This window comes from Protopterus annectens, chromosome 1.part0 (assembly GCF_019279795.1).
Source record: "Protopterus annectens isolate FY-2018-M chromosome 1.part0, PAN1.0, whole genome shotgun sequence".
Taxonomy (NCBI): domain Eukaryota; kingdom Metazoa; phylum Chordata; order Ceratodontiformes; family Protopteridae; genus Protopterus; species Protopterus annectens.
The window spans coordinates 1,985,223,303-1,985,244,683 of NC_056725.1; the positions used below are offsets into that span (position 1 = coordinate 1,985,223,303).

Genomic DNA, 21,381 nt, shown 5'->3' on the forward strand with positions numbered 1-21,381 from the left:
CTGCAGTGTTCTGATACATGCTACAGTACAATATTTATTTACAAGTAATGGGTGGGGTTACTAACCTGCATGGTGGCGCAGCCGCACCAGCCTACGGCCATACATCTCGCGATTCGCAGAGCGGACACCTGCAGCTGTAATACGAAAGTAATATTGGACTACACATCTCCATGGTATCGGCCAGTTGAAATCCTTACATACATAAGCAAAATGTAACTTACTCAGTAGTGGGGCGTTGGGCATATCCCGGGCCTCCTGGATCCATTCGGTCAACTGGTCTTCCTTGCGTCGCTTCAGGTCCGCATGGTGGTGATGGACCTGCTCACCAGTGCGTGGAATGCCAGTAGCACTGGTTAGATCACGAGCCAACTGGTCCCATGCCTCTGCCCTATCGCTCCCCATGAGACCTGGCCCTGCATGAGTTGGGCCTCGTGATGATGGACAAGGAGCCAGACCATGTATCTGGACTCCTCAACGCCCCAACGCTGTGCTCGAAAGCAACGTCCCTCACCTACTCCACTCATTCTAACTGCAGGTCTGTTCTACAATCGTTTCTGCTGTGTATTCCCGCCTATGGGGCTTATATATGCCGCTTTCCCGCACATTTCTCTGATTGGCCGTTTTGGAATTGTATCTACTTCACTGAAAATGCTTTATCATGCTCCATTCTGGATTTTATCCCATATATATGCTATTTCTGCCTTTCTAGGTATTGCTGTCATGGCTTAGTGGTTTAGTACCTTGACTGTAGTGCATGGTATCCTGGGTTCGAATCTGACAACTGATTTTTGATTTTCCTGAAAGATATGAGTTGAGGACCTGTCAATCAAACATGCCAAAAGCACTTTTAAGCACTTAAAACCAGGTCTGCGCCGTTTGCTGGAGGTAACGCGCACTGGCAGTTAGCTTGTGGGAGCGGCGCAAACGGTGTGCGCTGGGATAAACCTTAATTGGCTAGTGACACACATGTTCAGCTAAGCACAGCTAGTTGCAAACGGTTTCAGCCTATTAAACCAGTGTTTAGCAACGGGCACACAGTTTGCAGCTTTTTAAACACTACTCAGCTACGGGCACTCCGTCTCACAGCAGCTTAGCTATCAGTACATTTCTGACTATTTTTATTATTGTGTTACTTCGGAATATATGCTCCATTTCATTCCATTTTACAAAAGGGAATACATTTACATTTGTACAATACTGTCAGGGGGCTTTTTAGTGCTTATTTACAAAAAAAAAAAAAGGTTGTTGTGGGGGCTCGAACCCTGCCTGCCTACTCTTAGGCCGGCAACTCTACCGCTACGCTGTTACTTCTTGGCTTACTTTGCATATTTAGTTCTTATATCCTTTTCCACTGACTGCTAACTGTGATTGCGCTAGTAGCACACCCACGCACACGGGCGCACACAGTAGCAAACATTTACGGGGTTTAAAAAAAAAAAAAGGTTTTAATTTAATTTTATAACATCTCTTCACTTTATACACTGATGGTCTATCGGGGCATGTGTTGTGTAGTGTGTTTATTCACATTTCCATGGCCTCTCGTGGCTGTTTACTTTCAGCCATTCTAGTCTTCTGGGGGCGTGTCCGCTTGCAGGGCTTAGCCTACAGACACGCCCCCTACTCTCTTACATGGACCGTGTAAGAGTTACTAGTGTGATTCAGCATGCCTCATGCACCTCATGCATATGCATGACATGCTGACATCACACAGTTTAACTGCAGCCTCCGTGTAAGAGTTATAACTCTTACACGGAGGCTTCCTGAATTTGGCCCATGGTCAAATATGCCAAAGCAAACTATGAGGCAAATATAGCCTCTCAGGTGAAAGATAACTATAAGGTTATTTTAATTATGTTCATTACCTCAGGGAAAACCCTCAGAAATGTGCTGAGTTAAGCAACACTTGCAGCTAGTCTGGAGGGAAAAATGGAAGAGGTTACTTCTTGACACCCAAAGCTATAAAAAAAACTGATGGCCAACTTCATTTCAAACTACACCTCCATCACCTCCTACCACACCCAAAAGAAATACCCGCAACCACCCCCCCCAACAGTCATTATGAGGGAATAAGTCCTTACTGACCCAGTGGTGAGGGATCTAGGAACACAAATAGTAAACTGAACTTTGACCACCAAGTAGCTACAATAGTGAAGCAATCCTTCCCTGTGGCTCAACTTATATGTAAAGGCATGGCATCAAGATAAAAGGAAGTCATAGTGACATTGCAGTCAGCCCCCATTAGGCCCATAATCAAGTACAATGCTCCCTTCTGCATTACCTAACCAGCCACTTACACCAATTGGAGCGGTCCCAGAGGTTTCTCACTAAAAAAAAAATACAAAAAGTAAGACCCATATCTTATGCAAACCAGCTAAAAAACCTATTCCCTTAATCTGTTTCATATCATTTACTGAAAAGGGACTTATGCCTGACCAAAAAAGCATTCTCTGATCCAGCTCTAATGAAAATGTTACATATTCGCAAGAAAAATTATACGAGGGTTGCCATTCCATAGATCCAAACCTTATTTGTGGCTATAAAAGAATTTACTGGAGAGACAGATTCATACCCAAAGGCTACCTCATCTATGGAAAAACATTTCCATCTTCATAAAACAAAGCCCGTCCCTCACTCTCTTCAAAAAGAATTTGAATAAATGGATGGGAAACTGTAAATTCACTCCCAGGGTGCTGCCCATGTCCCTTATGGACAGAGGCAGCCTGTAAAATGACTCAGGGCTCCAACACCCAAAGACCCACTACCCTGATATTACCCAATCCCATATCTGGTAAATTAAGATATAGTGGTACAGAGGTAGCGTTGTTGCCTCACAGCAAGAGGTTCTCCTGTTCGATTCTTGGCTGGAGTGGCTTCTTTGTGCAGTCTACAGGTTCTCCCCGCGGTCGAGTGGCCTCTGAAAGACGTGCGTGAATGGGCGTGCCTTCTCTGAAGGTTGGGCAACGGGCTGGCAACTCAGCACCATAAAAATCTACTGCTAATCATTAGTGGACCAGAGTTCTGCTGTGCCGACCCCTAACCGGGAAAAGCCAAAAAGATAAACAACATTGTCATATCTTGGGTATTATTAACTAGGCTTATAAAGGCTGTTGTGCCATTAGCCTAGTAATCACTTATGACCCTATGTGTGTATGCTTATATAAACATAAATCAGTATGGACAGACACATTTACCATGTGTGCTGGCTCACTTATTTCCTTCATATTTCTGAAGACTGAGCACTTAATGCATTTGCTATGATCAAAGTGCTGTTCCACTCAAACGTGTATTTGCATACCATGGCTTACATGGTGTATGCCTGAAGACTGAGCACTTAATGCATTTGCTATGATCAAAGTGCTGTTCCACTCAAATGTGTATTTGCATACCATGGCTTACATGGTGTATGCCTGCCTATATCAGAGATGAACTGTGGAAAACACCTCTCAGCCAAACTGTGCAGTAATTGCTCCAGAGTAAACCTTTACAGACATTGCTGCATCAAACCTTTATAAGCAAAGCAGCTAGATGAAATATATTTGCTCATCCAGCACTAAACTGAAATGAACAAGCTATTTATTTAAACTGCATTGAAAAGTTATTTCTGATTGATGCATAACCTATATTATCAAACATAATACGCATGAAAACATTTTATTTTTATTAAGTTTAATATTTTTTAATTCCTTAATGTTTATTTAACCTGTTTTCAAAAGTATACCTATGAAGCTAAGACATACTAGGACACCTGTATAAATAGCTCTACCTTCCTAAGTAGGACAAATATGTTATCTAACACTATTTTGCACTCTTACCTCCTTCAAAACACTGCAGGCACCTGCAAAGGTGTAGAACACCGCAGAATTGCTGCTGTTTAAAATATAAGGGTACAACGGGACCTCTTTAACAGGAAGAATACGCGTTCTCCTAATTTCGCTGCCTTTACCCCTAAAATAATTTAGGCTCTGCCATATGCGTCTATCTGAATCTTTATCGTATGTGCACAGATAGTACTGTTCGTGTTCCAGCAGTAAACACTTCAGCAAATGCTTTGTCTCTGAAGAGCTATGAAGGTCTTGAACTAAAAACCCTTTTCCTAAAGAAGTGTAACTGTCAGAATAAAAAGACAGGAGTCGCATCACCTGACAGTTAGGGGGTAAGTTTTCTGATGGCTTCTTTTTAAGTGTCTTACATAGCAGGGCTGTTTGAACTCTGTTGGGCGCCGCAGCATAAAACGAATAGAATTTGCCCCGTGAAAATAACTGCTGGATATGCACCGCACTTTCTGCTTCTAAAGACCGGGGTTCGGAGCTGCATTCAGAAAAATATATCAAGTTAGGAGTGTTACGTAGTTCAATGGCATATAGCCTTCTTTTCAAAGTCGCCATTAGGTGAGAGACTTTCCCTGTAACTCTGGTGCCATTCATTCCTGTATGCAATAGTCCTTAATGACTTATCTGAAGTGAAACTTCCGCTTTGTGCCAAGCAACGGACATTAAAAAGGCTTGCTATGAGTAAGCCTATTCAGCTTACTACCTGGAGAATCGAAACTGCTCCGCAGTGCCTCGTTTCTAGAGTGTGAAACATGAGACTATTTATTTTGTAAACAGGAAAAAGAAACCGAAAGTAATGACAAGTTACTGTACCTGTTGGTGATCTCTCCAGTCTATCATCTGGCTGTAACGTTTAGCTTCTCCCTTGCAAAACTGGCGGGGGATAATTAAATCCCCGTATCGATAACCCTTTCGATATATATTGATATAATTCGCCTAAAATGTTGGTAGAATACGATTAGTTTATTGGTATTCACTTGCAAAGCTTTAAAATTATAAGCATATAATTTGAATAATCAGCACAGTGTGGCCATTATAGTTTTCCCCGCCTTTCAAAATTATATGCATGCTGTACACACACACACACACACACACACACACAAATTAGGATTTTCCTGAAAATTATTGACAGATGAAAGTCATGCCTAAACAGATTCATTTGACATGTCAGCTTGTTGAGAATTTAAAAGCTGGGTCAGAATATTTAAATATTGTGTCAGGTCCATTTATACAAACATAAGTAAAATAAAGCATTTCAGCCTTCACCTTTTACCAAAAACAGCAAATTATTTGCTGAATGCCCCCCCCACACACACACACACACAAACGCATACACCTACAAAAAAGGTACATTTTAAAAAGGTACACATCTCTCTAGAAATTGCATCCTATTACGGAGGCATTATTGGTGCAGCGGTTAGCGTTGCCGTCTTACAGCAAGAAGTTCTCCAGTTCAGTCTTTGGCTGGGGTGCCTTCTGTGCAGAGTCTGTATGCCATCCCTGTGGTCGTGTGTGTTTCCTCCGGGTATTCTTCCTCCCAAAGACATGCTGTAGGTGGACTGGACACTCTAAATTGGCCCTAGATGTGTGTGTGTCTTCTATGGAAGGTTGGGCTGGCAACTTGACACCGTGAAACTCCACTGCCAATCATGAGCAGATAGGTGATCTGCTGTGGTGACCCCTAACCGGGAAAAGCTGGAAGAAGATTCTCAGGGCATTCAATGTTTTGCTATGTGCTAGCCAAACCGGCAAAAATGTGAAACACTTACTAGCAACTTCAGTTGGAAAACTCGATGGATGATTAAAATGCAGTTCATTATACTTATATTGTTCTTTTGATGTAGTAATATTATTCAGCATTATTTACCATGGATATTAGGTTAAAAAAAATCTTGCCACCAAATGTGTTAGAGACCCTTTCATTGTGGAACAGCATGAAACCTGACATTTTTAAGACTCAAAATGAGTAACATTTAAGGGTATGTATAAAATCAGTTAAAAAAAGGTTGCTTTACTGCTTTGGGCATATTCCTATATCTCTGCACAAAGCTATGTAGACAGATTCAGTTAAACAGTTGGAGATATTCTGCGATTTGAGAGTCAGGAGTTGTTTTTTCTGCTGAGACACAAATGCTCCAATCAGACAAATTTAATAACGGCATTTTGAGAATGGTGTTTTCCCTTAAAGTACAAAGGAAATGATCTGCTTGCCTTTTCTCTCAGTAACAGTGACTTCAAAGCTGGTTATAGTAAACAGCACTGAGTGCGGGGGCATAACCTCCATAGTTGTGCAGGCTTTCTCCTGCACAAAACACTGATTTCACTTAAACATCCATGAAGGATTTTCTGACTGCAGGTTTCTTTGTTTAAAATGGAACATCTGCTACTTTTTGGGGGACTTCTACATCCATAATATGTATCTGTTCATAAAAGTATATACCCATTTGAGTTTACTTACTGTACTATTTTCCCATGCAAAGACAGATTTTCAGAGTATGATACAGCTGAACATTATTAACTTTATGATTAAAATGCATGTGAATGGAAAGATACAAAAAAAATAACATTTATTATCGTTTTATCTTCTTTAAGATCCCACCTTACCCTTCTTTATGCAATTTAAAGTTACAGTGGAGTTGAAGCTTTTTCTGACACTGGATGGACTTAAGGCATAGACCTAATCTTGAATAGATTTTAAGTCCATCTCAGGATACACAACATAGGATCACAGGATCATACGAGATTATTAGACTATCAACCTGGAGGTCATTTTAAGCATAGCCATTTCATCCCAATGTAATACCACAGAAATGCTAGTCAGTAACCAAGATTGCATTTAATGATGACTGCCCATGTCCAGGAGGGTTGTGGGCTCTATCCCTGGTAAGAATTTACAGTGCCCCATCCACTTGTCCAGGTTCCTCTTGAACACTGTCGTGCAGGTGCTCTATTTCACATGAATCGGTAGCCTCTTCAAAGATGCAACAGTCATATCACACATCACATCACACATGGTCCTGTGAACAGTTTAAAGGACCACCAGTTCATATATGGCATGTCTTTGGAAGGTTCCCTATCAGAAGCCTGAAACACTATAAGCTTGAAAATCAAAATCCTGAAACCAAAAGCCTGAAAATTCAAAATCCCGAAAACCCAAAATCCTGAAATTCAAAATCCTGAAAACACAAATAATGCTAATATGTCACTATAAAGACACTAATATCTACCAACTGACCCTGACCCTAACCCTAACCCTAAGGTCTGTCACTATCGCACACTCACCTGACCCGCGCCCTAACCCTAACTCAATTAAACTGCCCCTAACCCCAATATTTGTCACTACTGCATACATGCCTAACCTGCGCCATAACCCTAACTCACTTAAACCGCCCCTAACCCTAACATAAAACGAACCGCACACTTACCTGAACCTAACGCATGACCTAACACCACAGGGCTAACAATAGCAAAGCCACAATGACGTCAGTATGTCCATTTTGTGTTTTCAGGATTTTGAGTTTCAGGATTTTGGGTTTTCGGGATTTTGAATTTTCAGGCTTTTGGTTTCAGGATTTTGATTTTCAAGCTTATGGTGTTTCAGGCTTCTGATAGGGAACCCTTTGGAATGAGGTAAGAAACCATAGCATCCATTCAAAACATACATGTCTACAGGATAGGCATGCAAATTCCACAGTGAAGGAACCCTAGGCAGGAGCCAAATCATAAAACCAAGTGTTGAGAGGTAGCTGGCTACTAAGCCCATATCCTTTCCGCTCCTGAGAAAGTATTTTTTGGAGCACACAGCTGAAAGTCTTAGATCCATAAATATCACTTCTGTCAGATTCCTGAATGCTACAGACTTACACCTGGCTGGAGTTTAGGTTCATAGGTTGATAGATTAGTACTAGGCTAACTGCCCTTGCGAGCCATTTTAAACCTAGCCAATTATCCCTTGTGAGACTCGAACCCTGCATCTTGTGTTTATAAACTATGCAATAATCGGGATATGGCCTTTTTATGTTATTCAAGATCATTTTTCATCCAAGGTAACATTTTAGCTTTGGATAATTTAAATACCAGTGGGACTATGGAGATAACATCACAGCAACTAGGAGAAATAAGTGAGGCAGAAACCTTGAGCAGAAGAAGAAGAGTTGTCATTTTCCAAAGCATTGCAACTTTGCCAGTACTCGGTGTAATAATTAATACATGACTAAGGAAGTTCATAGGTAGGTACTAGGCTATCAGCCCTAGGACCTATACAAGCCCAGCCAAAAATGTACCCTGGCTTTTGCCACCCAAGAAAATTATTTTCCTGTACCACACTCAAGCAGAGCCACAGAAGTGATCCCCGGGGTGAATTTCCTATTTCCCATCCAATCATCAAGATTTTTCTTGAAGAGTGCTAATGAGGAACTTTGTTTGACATAAATAGGTAGTTTATTCCAGAGAATGGGAAGTCTCTGGGACAGGAATCTATCCCTCCGGCATGTTCTGTTTATTGTGGTGACAAGGTTTAGATCTCTACAGCGTGTAGCACAGAGGGATTGGGATTTCTTTAAGTGGAGCATGTCCAACAGCTCTGGGTTTGACATAGCTTTGTATGGTAGGCAGAGATCACCTCTAAGTAGGCAATATGCGACAGAGTAAAGCTGGAATTTTTTGAGACGGTCTGCGTAGGTCATCTGTTTGAGGCCGGTAATCCTCTTTCTGAGGTATTTCTGCGGCCTTTCCAGTTGTTGTAGATGTCTTGTTAGGTACATACCAAAAGGAGCTTTGTACTCTCTAATGGGTCTAATGAGTGATGAGTAGAGGGGAACAATGACCTCTTTTTTTCTGGATGAGAAACCTTTTGTGATGAGGTGTGCCACGTAGAAGGAGTTCCTGACTACTGTGGCAATGTGATTATCAAAGGAGAGACTACTGTCCACCTGTGTCCCAAGGTCTCTTATCACACTTTCGGTGTTAAGTATACTACCGCCTGTGTTGTAGTTCATGGGTACAGAGTTTTTACCAAAGGGGATGACAATGCACTTTTTTGCACTGAGCTTGAGGCCATGGCTTTGACACCAGGCATCTGTCTCGGTGAGGCCCTTTTGTAGGATGTCCACATCATTAGGAGTTTTGATTATGGCTCCTAGTTTGCAGTGATCTGCAAACTTCATTAGCCAAAGACCTTCTGTGTTAGCCTGCATTTCAGAGAAGTAGATAACAAACAGGAGAGGACCCAGGACTGAACCCTGTGGTACTCCACTTGCCACTGGCCTGAAGTCGGATTTGGAGTCTGCTACTTTCACAGTGTGGGTTCTGTCAATGAGCCAGATGGCAACCCATCTTGTGACATAGGGATTTATACCAAGTTTAGTGAGTTTATCTATAATTCCAGAGTGGGGGGTGGTGTCAAAAGCCTTGGCAAGATCTAGATAGGCTGTGTGAACCACCTTACCCTCATCTACGGCTTTGGGGACTGCTTCAAAAAAGTCTATGAGGTTTAGGAGACATGAAGTGCCTTTTAAAAACCCGAACTGGGTGGGATCCAGTGTTTGGAGATTACCAATGTTTTTGTTTATAAGTTCCATGATGATACGTTCCATGGCCTTGCAGACCAGGCTCGTCAGGCCAATGCGGCGGTAGTTACCGGGGTCTGTGGTGGCTCCCCCTTTATGGAGTGGGATAACCGTCGCTGTGTGCCATTCAGTGGCCAAAACGCCTGAGGTGAGGCTATGATTGAACATGGTACTTAGGAGGGGTGCCAATTCATTCTGTAGTTTGTGTAGAATGCAGCCTGGGATGTTGTCTGGTCCCATGGATGCTGTGTTCTTGGCTTTGGAGAGTGTGGTTTTTACTTATGCAGCTGTGATTACAGGAACTTTGCATTCTTCCGGTATAGAGATGGGCACTTTAGGGGTTGAGAGGGAGGTAAAGTTAGCACTGAAGCTATCTGCCAGGATGTTTGGAATATCAGTTGGATCTGTATATTTAGTGACATTGTGCCATAACTCAGAGCAGATCTGAGTGTTACCATTGAGATTCCTAACATAGCTATAGAATGCTTTGTGGTTGTCTTTAGAATCAGTGACGATTTTGTTTTCGTAACTAGCTTTGGAGGATTTTATGAGGGATTGCAGCTTCTTATTGAGGCTGACCAGGGAGCTCCTCCACTCATGGGATTTTACTCTCTTTGCAATACTTTCTTCCTGCTGTTGTACAGTTTGTTTATGGCAGGGGACTACCAGATTGGTTTCCTTTTTTGGAGGATAGCGTCTTGGTTCTGTGTGGGAGTGCTTATAAAGTGCAATTGTGTAGGATTCAGTAGTCGTAACTGTATTGTCCATCTGCATGCATGTCATGAAGTTCACCACTTCTGTCTTAAGAAGCATGTAGTTGGCTTTGGAGAAATTTTTTACCGTGGTTTCCTTAATGGGGGTGGGGGCAAGATGTGGATATCTAGGGTGATTAGCTTATGGTTGGATCGGACCAATGAGGCATTGACTTCAGGTGTGGAACACCGGTTACTCATGTTGGTATTGACTAGATCTAGGGTATTGTTGCCCCTGGTGTGGGTGTGGATAAGTTGATCCAGGGCATTGGAGTTTATGAATTCCAGAAAGCGCTGAGTGAAGAAGTTGGTACATGAGTAGTTTTCCCAGTTAATGGTGGGGTAGTTGAAATCGCCCATTATTAGGGTGTTTGGTTGAACCCTAATATTTGGTTGAACCATAATAAGTGAGAAATAAAAGTATCAAACTATGAAGCATCAAATGTCATAAAGAATTAGGGGATCATCTATCTACTCCTGATTGACCATGGTTTCATATTTTCTTAAATTGATAATTAGCTTTCCTCAATGTCACAGTCTATCAACTGAGTATTAAGGCTATGAAATACTAACAAGCTTCAACATGTTGTTCTTTATCTGATTTCCTCAATCCCATGTGGGTATGAGTACGTTTGAATTCACCTGTTTCAAAAATATATAACAAATTCATAAAAATCCTAAGAATAAAAGTTGTTTGTCTTTTCAGCTTTTCCCAGTTAGGGGTTGCCACAGCCGAACTCCGGTCCGCTAATGATTGGCAGTAGAATTTTATGGTGCCAAGTTGCCAGCCCGATGCCCAGCCTTCAGTGAAGGCATGCCCATTCACGCATGTCTTTTGGAGGCCACTCGACTGAGGGGAGGACATACAGACTCCACACAGAAGGCATTCCAGCCGAGAATCGAACAAAAGAACCTCATGCTGTGAGGCAACAATGCTACCACTGTACTTAATAAAAGTAAAGGCCTGAAAAGAAAAGGCAAGTTCAAAAACAAAATGCTGATTTCAAAGTATGAGGTACTAATATTTTAAATATTAGATGTTAGATGTAAGAAAAAATCCAAAGAAGATATCAGCCAAATATGGGGATGAAGAGATTGTGTAATATGCTTCATAGCTGATATTTGTAGCCATGTCTCATCATAACAAACTATAGGACCCCGTCTATGGCCCCCTCAACCCATACTTCCTAAAAAACTAGTTTTTAGTCCATATGCATTAAGCCAATTACCATTCTCCTAGGGGAGTTCAACTACACTGTCATTAACTGGGCAAGACATACTTCCTCAAACATGTATGCCCATAGATTTCTGGACTACATCAGTACAAACCCTCTGGATTTAATTAGTCTGCACTGCACTGCAACCAAGCATGAAAAAATCCCGAACTTGGTCCTCACCAATATGGGGCATACTCCCTACTATTTGTAACTAGCTCTATGGTCAAATCAAACCACATGTCAGTTATATTCACTATAGGACTGAAACTAGAAGATCTCTCCATACTGTGGTATTCAAAGATTATGTTAAGGCTAATCTAGTAAAACTGAGTTATAACCTGGCTAAATTCAGCATCCTCTCCCAACTCAATGACCCCACTGCTTATATGGAATCCTCTACTGACAAATTCTATGCACATGTGAACAGCTGTATACAGACATCTATCTGTCTCTCTCTCTCTCTCTCTCTCTCTCTCTGAAGAAAATACAATGCCAAATTTAAAAACAATCCCTTATGATGGAACCCAAATATAAACAGGCTCTATAATAATAGCAAAATAATCCATTGCTTGTAAAAATAACGTAACTCTCAAGAAGCAAAAAAAAAATGCTCTTGCTAAATTTAACATAGAACTCCAAACCCTGAACAAGTCATCCAAAGCCAGATATGACATAAATAGCTAACCAGGTAAAGGACAGCCACAAAGCCTTCTTTAACTGTGTAATAAACCTCAGAAACAATGCCCAGCACTGCACAAAGCTAGTTATAAATGATATCACATACTCAGACAAAGAAGGCATAGCTAATCTATTACTGAATAAATTTAGCTCTAAATTCACCCACCTCTCCAATCCTACATTCCCAGATCACATACCCTTACCTACACCCCCCAAACTCCTCTATGAACAAGTCTTCAAGGTCAAGAACACTGTTATGTGGCCAGATAGCATACTGAAACACGACCTGTCAGACCCCCTATAGATGATATTCAATATCAGCTTCCAAGCAGGCACTGTGCAATATAAGTGGAGGACAGCAACTTGGAAAAAGGTGGGGTGCCAATGAATTCAGGTAATTATGAACTCATAAGTCTGACCAGCTTCATCTTTAAAGCTATTTACAGGATCGTTATGGAAGTAGTATATAAGGGCATAAGCAACCTACAACCTCTCAACCCAAGCCAGTTCAGATTTCTCAAGGGTAAAGCCTGCCTACTTAACCTAGAAGACTTATTTGAGAAGATTACTGAAGAAATGGATGAGGGCAGATCAATATATGCCACATATCTAGACCTTGCAAAGGCATTCAACACCATCCCACATTCAGGTATCATAGATAAACTATCCCAGTTAAATGATGGATAGCAAACTGGCTCACAAATAGAGCCCAGAAAATCATACTGAATAGCTCTAGCTCTCTCAAAAGACCTGTCAGTAGTGGTGCACCCCATGGTTCAGTCCCTTAGCTACTCCTCTGTAGCATTTACTTTTTGGAGACAAAGCTAATGTTAAGTGTTTACAGCTGGCACTGTTTACAGATGAATGTAAATTTGGTGTCATAATAAACTTCCAGAGGATACCAAGAACCTCCAAGAGTACCTGTCACATAAAATAGGTGGTGTCAAATCAACAGACTAAAACTTAAATGCTAAAAAATGTATAACAGTATCCTTTGTCAAGCATGACCTCCTTTGCAACTATTACATTGACAACACACCCCCAAAAATTGATCCAGTATTAATGATCTGGGAATCTATGCAGACAATGAACTGTCCAATCTCCATGTAGCCACTATTGAAAGAAAGTAATTTTTCATTACACAACTTATTACTACGGGCATGGCATCCACATCTAGGGATGTGATCATTCCATTGTGTTCTGCACTCATCAGGCTGATCATTCAGTATAATGCCCTTTTTAGTATGTCCCTGACCAAACATTTTACACAACTGAAGGCACCACAACACTTCCTGAAAAGATTATTATCTTGACGAGTGGATGGGAGATTGTAGCTTTACCCCGGGGGTCACTTCTGTGTCACTACTAGACAGAGGCACAATGAATTAAACCCTACATGGGCATAGTATTCTCATTCCAAGGGGTGGCGAAAGCCACACACACTCTGGCTAGGCTTATAAATGCCCTAGGGCAGATAGCTTAGTATGAACCTATGAACCTATAAAAAAACAGGAGATGGTAAGACAAAAACTTACACTCATATGGTTAAGGAAAAAGCAAAAAAAAGAACATCAGGAAAAGAAACTGTTAAAAAACAAAGACAAAATGATACTATTAGGATTTTCTCCAAGGAAGAAGGAGAAATAGAAAGATATGAGGTATGGGACAATGTAATTTCACCTCAAGGAACTTCTCCAGCAGAGTTAAGATCTTTCATTCATATAAGCAAAAAAAAACTTTTTTGTGATATAATTATTGAAAAATAGCAATGGAAAAACATTTCAGTCAATATGAAAATTAAAAAGGTTGTACTCAATAGAATGCTTATGTAGTTAAAGTTTATTCAGAGAAACTAAGAAGAAAATTCATGTTCACTTTAGAACAGAAATTGAAAAAGAGACTTTGAAAAGACATTTAAATAGCCTATGTAAAGATGTATTGGACATTTCTGTAGTTTTCAACAATAGAGTATTATGGACTTGCAGTTGGGATTATAATCCTATATTAAAAATGGAAAATGATAAAATCATTCATATGCCTAGTATTATACATATAGATGATCTAAAGAATGTAAAATATTGGGGTCAACCCAAAACTTGTTTCTACTAGGGAAAATCAGATCATTTGATTGTTGACTGTACAAAAAGGAAATGTTTTAAATGTGGTGTGATAGGTCATGATGCAAAAACATGTGAGCTAAAATGTTATAAATGCAAAACAGTATGTCATATGTGGATGGATTGTAAAGAAGGGACAGTAGATATACATGAAGCTACTGTGTCTGAAATAATTCAAGGGGTTATGGAACTATTAAGTGAAGAAAAACAAGATCAAACCCATGTAAAAAAAAATACAGAAGAAACAGTAGAAAAAATGATGATAAATGTATGACATATAAAAAACAAGAACAAAATGTAGAAGAACATACTGAAGTTGTAAAGAAGAAGATATTACCTGGAATATAGTAAAAGAAAGAAAAAAGGGTCTATATTATGTTGCCGAAATGGCAAAACAGAGAATGCCATTTCAGCGACACATAAACAGTGAAATACCACTAGCGCGAATGGCCAGGTCACCGATTTTTTTCCCTAGACCAACCCCCACACTAAATATACCAACTCCAAGATCGTACTGCAGTGGGTAAAGGGCAATTTCACGATGACGGCCAAGCGATTTTTTTCCCCAGGAAAAAAATCGGTGACCTGGCCATTTACATTAGTGGTATTTCACTGTTTCTATGTCACTGAAACAGCATTTGCTGTTTTGCCATTTCGGCAACATAATATTAATAGAAAAATTATATCGGTAAAAGAATAAGACAGACAGAAAGAGAAAAATTACTGGATTAAACACAAAGGAAAAAGAATAAATGGTGAAGGTTTTATTCTTTTTCCTTAGAACATTTTCTCAAATATAAATAATATTTGCAGGATATTAGCATTGAGTGTTAGCAGTTTTAATAGCATAGTTAGAAGACCAGCTATTATAGACTGGTGTAAAAAAGATGATAGTGATATCATTATACTAGAAATAGCATTCATGTCATCTCCTTGGTAACCACTGGAAATGTCGGGACCAGCAAGAGTGAGTCCAAAAACATGGAGACTGAATAGCCAAAAAACAGACTTATATATACTATTTTCCAGATGGCCACTTCTGAGTATATTCCCTTTTATAAGAGGTACGACAATATTGGCGTTGGTATATATAAATTTGTAGGTATGGGGTCCTTGTCCCCCTCATATTAGAGGGTGCAGGAGGGCTTGCACTCCTTCCAAAAAGAAGTTTAAGGGAGAGGGAGAAGACCAATCTTTGTGATTTGCTCATTTCCTGAGCTTTCAGACTTTTTTTTTTAGTCTTGTCGACACTCAGCATTTACATTTATCTATTTGGTGTTGATGTACTTTTAATTCAGACCAAACACTGTAGCTGTTCCATTAATTCAGAATCAAACACTATAGCTGTGCACTTAATTCAGACACATGCTTTGTAGCTGTGTCTTCAATTTAGACCCAGATGTGGCAAATAAAGGTTAAGGCACAAATTCATTTGGAATTTCCTACCATTTTGTAATCCTTGGTGAATTTATGAGGAGTAGACTGCTTAACTGCCCCTATTGTGGAGGACTGTTAGTAGTTTTGAGCCTGATTTACTACTCTATTTTCTAAATCGCCTTCATCACACTATTTTTGAAGCTATCTAATAATAAAATAATAAGAAAACCATACTACATGACCAGTATTAGTGACACCAGTATTTTAAAGAATGAGGACCTTGTGTGGCAGAATTTTGCAGTACACTTCAGTAAAATATACATATTTTATACTATCGCTTTGATAATGTGCTTACATTTTCCATCATCTGTTACACTTAATGACATTTACAGATGTTTGAAATGCAATCAAAGAGTGATAAGGGAAAGAGAAAGTTTAAAAAGGAACAACAAAGAAGATATACTAAATACATACACAGCAAGTACTGTTCTATGTAAAAGTATCTGTCGTTTGGCACATTTGTCACCAGCGAAGGATCAGCCACAACAGAGTCCAACATCCAAGCAATATGAAGAGACTTTGATCCTCCATACCCCTTACCTTCTTGCTCATTCTTTCACACCATGGATACCCTCATCCCAGCAGCCTGTGGGCTTGGCATTGCTATCCATTTAGTAGAGCTGTCCACATTTAATGATGGACCTTACATTTTTGCAGGCTGCAAAACTATCTTTTCAGCTGCAGCTTCTTATTCCATCTATAAAGTGGTGAGGGTAGGAATGTTCTTATTACTCCCCCAAACCTATGCCATGTGGATCTGGCATGCATGTTGCCAGGGTAGAGGCATACAATGCAGGTCTATGATACACGTGTATTTCTAAGCATGTGCCAGCCAAAGACTATGGTACCATGCACTGCCTGGTGTGCCTAATCACACAATGTAACCAGACCTGCTGATGAACATAACCTCTGCCTTTGCTATAGGCCACTACAGTTCTGGGCTGATCCTTCTCACTTCTTCCCCTGTGAAGGGGCAGCAGATGACAGAGGTTCACTCCCAGCTCCTCCCTTTGGCACCTCTAGCACCAAAGTTGTTATTCAATACTTGTTCACTTGGGTTATGCCATGAAGCTGACGGAGGGTGGTTTATAATTTAACAAGTTATTACCACATCAAAATTCCAGGAATTACTAGTTAATAGTGGTTTGTTGATCAGAATGAAAGAGAGTCAGGATCAATACTTATAGGATAAGTAGCTCATGATTCAACATACAAAGGTTTCTAATGCCAGGGCATATATGATAATCACAGACAGACCCTCTGCTGTCCCAGAAGAAATGACAGGGAGATTTTGTTGGGTTGGATTAACAAGAAATCTGTAGAACCTGTGTTTCAGATTGTTGGCAAATTAGACAACATATTTTGACAGAAGGTTATGTCTGGAAAGTTTCTGCAGAAAAAAGTGCCTGCAAAACTGTACCAAAGGTCTTCACTTTGGTGTTTCGATTCCTCAGGCTCAATATGTGTGAACACTTTTCAGTCTTAATTCTAACAAAGTGGTTTAAATCATAGGACCCAAAGTATCAATGAAGAATACACTTATCATCCACTGTAAAGCTCTTTAAAGCTGTTCAGCATTCTAATCCCTACAGAAGAATTTACCTTTCTTTTATGATTTCACAACAATCCCTCTGAGTTAGGCTAACATTATTAGCACTTGACTGTAAAACCATAGTGGCCTCTTCATTTGAACTAAGGTTCTGCTAGCCTTACTTGTTAGTAAGTCTGCAGGACATGACCTCTAGCTGGGCTTCCTTCCACACAGAAACAGTGCATATGTGTGACTACTGAAAGTTCCCTGTCTTCCACACTGCCACATTGCCTTCATAGCTAATTTATCACCACACATTTAGCAACTGATTCACTGCTGGTAAAATTATTCATATCACTTTTTGTTGTCTATTGTTCTGAACTTATGACCACCCAGTGAAGAGGCCAGCCTGGAGGGAAAAAATGGAAGAGGTTTTTTCTTGACACCCAAATGGTCACAGTTTTTCTGCTCTGCAACAAAGTTCAGTGTAGATCATCACTGGTTTGATGACCATGTTTATCTATTTTTATTGCAAATTCTCCTTGGAAGCAGGATGTAAATTAAACATAAATGGTAATGGTAAGGAACATTTTATACACAGATCAAGGCTTGTGTATGTGTTCGAAAGGATGATCTTTTAAGAAGTAATAAATATATCAACAATTCTTCAGATAGCTTTAACCACTGTTGCAAGAGGTATTACACCTTGTCATAAGAGAAATATTTCAAGGGCAGGAAATCTGAAAACTGAGCCTAAGTTGCGGGTCTCCAAAAAAATAAAAAAAAAAGCAGAGGGAATAACGTGCTAAGCTCCTATGAGGCAAAGTGAGTGAAGTGGCAGACTTATTTTCTGCATCTTATCAACAAAAGAGTTCTGACCTGCATGGTGTAGCCAGAAATCCCAGAACTGTACAGCAATTTTCTATACCATTGGTTTTCACAAAGTAACTGCCCTTAGTACTGTAATATATATATTCGATGTGTAATTAAAAATGCAGTGCAAATAATATGTTTCTTAAATTAGAATTCTTTATTGGACAAGGCAGATGGATTCCTGATACCACAGGAGCTCTGATATGATACTGCAAAAGTTCTGCCTTTTGTTGTAAAGCATTTGTTACTGCACTTGGCTCAAACCCAGATTATTTTACTTTAAGAGGGTTTTATTATGCAGTGTAGCAACTGCTTCATGTTTACTAACCACCATGTAATTTTAGAACAAACAAACACAGTGTGTGAGAGATATAGATACACAATGTCATTGGAGGCAAAGCTGTCACATACACACATGAAAAATGCAAACCAGAATGTCAGCGTTACACCCAAAACACTCACTGCCAACAATAAGGAACAAACACATAGACCCAGATATGTGGAGGTACTCACTTGTAATCTAACCAAACCTTCAACACCTCCTAAAAGCATCTCTCAGTGGCCCAGCACACACTCAGAAAAGACAGCACCTCACACAATACATAACTTTGAAAATCATAGTAGCCCCACTTCCAAGCCCATAAGGTAACACATCACCCAGCCAAACATTCTAGCTATTGGGGATTCCATTGTAAGACATACTGATGCCCCCCATACCAGGCTAAACAGTGAGCTGTCTGTCTGGAGCCAGGATCTGCCAGATCACACATGCACTTAGGTCTTTAAACCATAAGCACCAGTATGTCAAGGTCATAGTGCATGTGGGAGTAAACAAAATATGATGTACATCACTGGTCTACATGAAGAGAAACATGATGGAGCTCTCTGAGTATGTGTCCCACATGGGTATGAATCTAGCCTTGAGCAGCATCCGACCTTCACCAATGATGATGCCACAGTACCAGCAGAAAATGACTAACTTCAACAATTGGCTTCGTTTCTGGTGTCACAACAAAGGGATCCAAAATCTATCAGCCTGGGGAGACATGACCGACAAACCATGATGCTTTGCCAGAGATGGTTTGTTCTTATCACCAACTGGCTTCCGGATACTGGCAAAAACTTTATCTATTGCCATAGTGCCTTTTTGGATTGTGCCAGGTTGTTACATAACAAAAATCATTTGCGACTATCTAAATGTACTGCTGCTCAATGCAAGCAATTTAAATAAAAAAAATGCACTTCCTGGAAGTACTCCACACCCTGGAGAATGAAGACATATGTGCAGTCACAGAAACATGGTTCAGAACCATGGAAAGCACCCTGGCTATCAAAGGCTACATACATTTTGATCCCTCTCAGTTCAGGATAAAACAAAGGGAGTAGGTGTCTCAGTGTTCATAAAGGACAAGCACACTGCTAGACAGGTCTAACAACATGACTCACTTGAGCTGCTGTATGCCCAACTAACCATAGGTGTGATCCCCTATCATAACCTTGCTAGCTACAGATCACCTAACATAAGTTTGGAGACCCACACCTCCTACATAAACCTAATGGAAACTCTTACAATTCAACCTAACACCATACTTATGGGTGACTACAACTAACTCTCCATAAACTGGGAGAGTTATACGACCTATAAATCACTTGCTCAGAGCACTGTACAACCCATACATACCTGCAAAGAGGAGCCAGTACCTGTCTGAGTCAAACCTATGATTACTGTCAAAAATAAACCACCCTGGTGGACCCCTAGCATAAATAGGCTATTCAACAAAAGGAAAAAAAATCCTCTCCAAAGCCAAGAAGGAACAGACAAAACAGTGCAAAAAGACAATCACCAGTGTAAACAAACAAATTAGACAGATGGTCAAATATGCCAAAGCAAACTATGAGGCAAATATAGCCTCTCAGGTGAAAGATAACTATAAGGTTATTTTAATTATGTTCATTACCTCAGGGAAAACCCTCAGAAATGTGCTGAGTTAATCATGAAAAGCAACACTTGCAGCTAGTCTGGAGGGAAAAATGGAAGAGGTTACTTCTTGACACCCAAAGCTATAATAAAAACTGATGGCCAACTTCATTTCAAACTACCCCTCCATCACCTCCTACCACACCCAAAAGAAATACCCGCAACCATCCCCCCAACAGTCATTATGAGGGAATAAGTCCTTACTGACCCAGTGGTGAGGGATCTAGGAACACAAATAGTAAACTGAACTTTGACCACCAAGTAGCTACAATAGTGAAGCAATCCTTCCCTGTGGCTCAACTTATATGTAAAGGCATGGCATCAAGATAAAAGGAAGTCATAGTGACATTGCAGTCAGCCCCCATTAGGCCCATAATCAAGTACAATGCTCCCTTCTGCATTACCTAACCAGCCACTTACACCAATTGGAGCGGTCCCAGAGGTTTCTCACTAAAAAAAAAATACAAAAAGTAAGACCCATATCTTATGCAAACCAGCTAAAAAACCTATTCCCTTAATCTGTTTCATATCATTTACTGAAAAGGGACTTATGCCTGACCTAAAAAGCGTTCTCTGATCCAGCTCTGATGAAAATGTTACATATTCGCAAGAAAAATTATACGAGGGTTGCCATTCCATAGATCCAAACCTTATTTGTGGCTATAAAAGAATTTACTGGAGAGACAGATTCATACCCAAAGGCTACCTCATCTATGGAAAAACATTTCCATCTTCATAAAACAAAGCCCGTCCCTCACTCTCTTCAAAAAGAATTTGAATAAATGGATGGGAAACTGTAAATTCACTCCCAGGGTGCTGCCCATGTCCCTTATGGACAGAGGCAGCCTGTAAAATGACTCAGGGCTCCAACACCCAAAGACCCACTACCCTGATATTACCCAATCCCATATCTGGTAAATTAAGATATAGTGGTACAGAGGTAGCGTTGTTGCCTCACAGCAAGAGGTTCTCCTGTTCGATTCTTGGCTGGAGTGGCTTCTTTGTGGAGTCTACAGGTTCTCCCCGCGGTCGAGTGGCCTCTGAAAGATGTGCGTGAATGGGCGTGCCTTCTCTGAAGGTTGGGCAACGGGCTGGCAACTCAGCACCATAAAAATCTACTGCTAATCATTAGTGGACCGGAGTTCTGCTGTGCCGACCCCTAACCGGGAAAAGCCAAAAAGATAAACAACATTGTCATATCTTGGGTATTATTAACTAGGCTTATAAAGGCTCTTGTGCCATTAGCCTTGTAATCACTTATGAGCCTATGTGTGTGTGCTTATATAAACATAAATCAGTATGGACAGACACATTTACCATGCGTGCTGGCTCACTTATTTCTTTCATATTTCTGAAGACTGAGCACTTAATGCATTTGCTATGATCAAAGTGCTGTTCCAC

At 40.4% G+C, this 21,381-nt stretch overlaps 1 protein-coding gene across 2 annotated transcripts in view; it reads right to left on the minus strand.

Moving 5' to 3' along the window:
• The window catches only part of CMPK2 (cytidine/uridine monophosphate kinase 2), a 391,806-nt gene that overhangs the window by 369,582 nt on the left and 843 nt on the right, over positions 1-21,381 (minus strand). The gene's annotated exons all lie outside the window — the stretch shown is intronic.